At 46.3% G+C, this 3803-nt stretch overlaps 1 pseudogene; it reads right to left on the minus strand.

Moving 5' to 3' along the window:
• Positions 1 to 2228: 2228 nt before the first annotated feature.
• On the minus strand, positions 2229 to 3115 carry LOC148569169 (uncharacterized; annotated as a pseudogene).
• Between the last annotated feature and the right edge of the window lie 688 nt (positions 3116 to 3803).

Genomic DNA, 3803 nt, shown 5'->3' on the forward strand with positions numbered 1-3803 from the left:
CTGATTCAAGAGACTCTCCAGGAACCTTCAGTGGTAAAAACGGAAGACACACTAGAAGTCTTTGAAGTGGTCGGATTAAACCTCGGATGGATGAACCCCTTAGTCGAATACCTAAAATTCGACATCCTCCCTAAGGAGGAAAAAGAAGCCCAGAAAATCCGAAGGGAAGCACAACACTATACCTTGGTGAAAAATGTTCTCTACAGAAGGGGGATATCAACACCATTGTTAAAGTGTGTACCGACCTCAAGAACCACCGAGGTGTTGGAGGAGGTACATAGCGGAATCTGCGGGAACCATCTCGGAGCCAGGTCATTGGCCAGGAAAGTGATCCGAGCTGGATTCTACTGGCCAACCTTACGGAAAGATACCACAGAATTTGTGAAAAAGTGCCAGCCATGTCAGATGCATGCAAATTTCCACGTGGCTCCCCCAGAAGAGCTCATTAGTATCACTTCTCCATGGCCCTTTGCAAAATGGGGAATGGACTTGTTAGGTCCTTTTCCCCAAGCGCCAGGACAAGTTAAATACCTAATAGTGGGAATAGATTATTTCACAAAGTGGATAGAAGCAGAACCACTGGCCACCATCACTGCACAAAGAAGTCGGAGGTTCCTCTACAAAAATATAATCACAAGGTATGGGATACCTTATTCCATTACCACAGATAACGGAACCCAGTTCACCGACTCCACCTTTAGAAGCCTAGTAGCCAGTATGAATATCAAACACCAGTTCACCTCAGTTGAACACCCACAAGCCAATGGGCAAGCCGAAGCAGCCAACAAAGTCATACTAGCAGGGTTGAAGAAAAGGCTGCAAGATGCGAAAGGAGCTTGGGCTGAAGAGCTCCAACAAGTACTATGGGCTTACAGAACAACCCCCCAATCCGCCACTGGAGAAACACCCTTCCGGCTAGTCTATGGCGTAGAAGCCATGATCCCAATAGAGGTCAATGAGCAAAGCCCAAGAGTGATTTTCCACGACGAGATCAAGAATATACAGGGGCACAAAGAAGAGCTCGACTTGCTCCCTGAAGTCCGAGAAGAAGCTCAGATAAGAGAGGCAGCGTTGAAACAAAGGGTGACTACAAGGTACAACAAAAAAGTCATTCGAAGGAGTTTCACCCCTGACGACTTAGTCTTAATCAGAAATGACATTGGAGTCAACAAATCAGGGGAAGGAAAGCTCGCTGCTAATTGGAAAGGACCATACAAGGTCAAGGAGGTCTTAGGAAAGGGCTATTATAAGGTGACCGACTTAGGCGGCGCCGAGTTACCAAGGTCATGGCATGCTTGTAATATGAAAAGGTACTACAGTTAAAAGCGAACTCTACTCCCTGATGTACTCTTTTCCCAGCTTCATGATTTTTTCCCAGAATCAAAGGGTTTTTTCTGGAGAAGGGTTTTTAACGAGGCATCATAGTAGGGGCTAAAGGGAATAAATTATCAAAAGCCCTTAGTAGCAATAAGGTACCTCCTCAATTAATAAAGATCTCTTTTATTTTAAAATATCTCTCTTAAGTTTCCTTTTTTATTCTCCTTCTACGAAACGCGCCGATTTAAGCTCGACAAAACGTGAAAATCCCATGAACCGACCTAGATGGTCGTCAGGATAAAACGACGAGGTACAAATCGGCGTAAAGAGGCTATAGAGGTCGATCATGATAAACTCGGGAGTGGTCCGACTCATAAGTCAGAATGCGAAACCGAGTAAAATTAAAATGAATCGCAAAAGTAGCCTAAGTCACGAAAAGCTCAATAAAGCGAAATTGAGTACTAGGAATAACAAAAGAGATAGGAAAAACTAAGAGAAATTGTAAGGCTGCCTTAAAGATCGAGGAGATTCAGGAAAGCAGGCAAACCCAAAAGAAAAGGTTTTTTTTTAGAAAAGATCAAAGAGTCAAAAGAACCACGAACAGAAAAAGCATGCGCGCATAAGGTAACTCGAAACCCTTATCCAAAAAAGGGCATTTATTTAACGCTAAAATTAAACCCTTATTAAAAAAGGGCATCATAAATTGTTTTGTTTACGGCCTTAAAAGGCCAAAAAATTGTCCAAAACACCAACAAATAAATATAAAGAGTTTAAAAAGAGGGGCCCACAGGCCGGGCCCCAATAGCCAAAATCACTTCTTAAGAGGATCACCACCAGCAGAGTCAGGGGGAACACCAGGAGCAGGAGTCGAAGAGGAAGTCGGGAGAATGGTAGAGGAACTCGGAGCGTCCTTAGAACGAGGAGGGGACTCTACGATCCTCTGTCCCCGAGTCTTTAAATCAGACTCAGACTCCACTATGGGGACAGGAGGATCCACGATGGCACCATCAATAACAATCTTATCAGGGTCCAAAGGAGAAAGGTCCAAGTCAGGAGCAATAACTCCGACCTGTTCCTTGAAAATCCTCCAGGCCTCATCAGCACCATCCGCAATAGAGTCCTCCAACTCGGTGTAGGCCTTCCGAGCATTCAGCAAGTCGTTCTTTACAGACACAAGATCAGCAAATAAACTATTGTAGCTGGCTTGCGCTGCTTTCCTCAAATCTACCTCCATGTTGCATTGGGCTTGCAACTTCTGCCCCTTCTCTCGGAGGCTGTCCCTCTCCTCCTTCAGTTTGGCGACTTTCCCCTCCAACTCCTTCTCGTGCTCCTGATATATGCGAAGCCTACCCTCCAGCTCCTCGACCCTCGAGGTCGCCCCTAAGGAGCTGATGGGAGTCTTCTCAAATATATCCAAGAGTTTGCCACAAACCCCCGCCGTCTTGAGACTCTCCTCAACCACAGTGGTGAGGTAGTGCCGAACAGAAACATCATCCATACTCATACGAGCATGAGGATAGATGTTCTTTCGGACGAACGCAAGAGCGTCCGCCTCACCAGAAGCGCCGGACTCCAAGGTCTTGCGCTTCTTTAGCTCTGGTTCGGGAGTAGGTCGGGCGGAAGGGGGTGGCAGAGAGGAGGCAGAGGAAGAAATCACAATAGGTTGGGAGGAAGTCCCAACATTCCGAGGAGGAGGAGAAGGAGAGACAGCCACCCTAGCACCACCAGATCTGGCGCGAGACTTCGCCTTGGCTTCCTGAACCCTCTGGAAAGACTCTTGAGCATTTTTCTTTGCCATCTCTACAAAAAACAAATTGGCAGCTAAAAATCAGACAAGTCGGTAAAAGAAATTGCAAGTCGGAGATAAATGAAAAACGCAAAAAGCTACCTAGTTGTGACTGAACAAAGGTCGGCGACCCCTGGAGAAACTTTTTAGTATCCAAATATGGGGCCCTCCCCCACACTTCTCGGAGGAACCCCACAATGGCCGCCTCCACCTCATCCAGGTCGTCCAGACCATATTTCTCGCAGGGAGAGGCCTCTAGCCAATATAAAGGGAACCGGGGAGAAGAATCATCATCCAGGAAAAAGGGGTGGTGACCCTCTACAGCTTGAACTTTGAAAAAATAGTTTTTGAAATCATGAAAGGATTCGTCAAAAAGGGTAAAAAGCCTCCGACCTTGAATGGCACGGAAGGACACCCACTGTTGCTTATTATTTAACCCACTGAAGGGCTTGGTCATATGGAAGAGATAGAAGAAAATCCTCAGAGAAGTCGGGAACTCTAAGGCCTGGCTAATAAATTGGTAAATTTTCAAAAAACCCCAAGAGTTGGGGTGAAGCTGGGTGGGGGCAACCCGGCAATGACGCAACACAGACATTTCAAACTCTGAAAAGGGGAGAAAAACGCCCAAACGAGTAACCATACTCTCATACATAAAAAAGAAATGAGGGGCCGTCTCGTCGGCCCTCCCGAAACAAACCCG

This window comes from Arachis ipaensis, chromosome B4, assembly GCF_059453495.1.
Source record: "Arachis ipaensis isolate K30076 ecotype BB chromosome B4, ASM5945349v1, whole genome shotgun sequence".
Taxonomy (NCBI): Eukaryota; Viridiplantae; Streptophyta; class Magnoliopsida; order Fabales; family Fabaceae; genus Arachis; species Arachis ipaensis.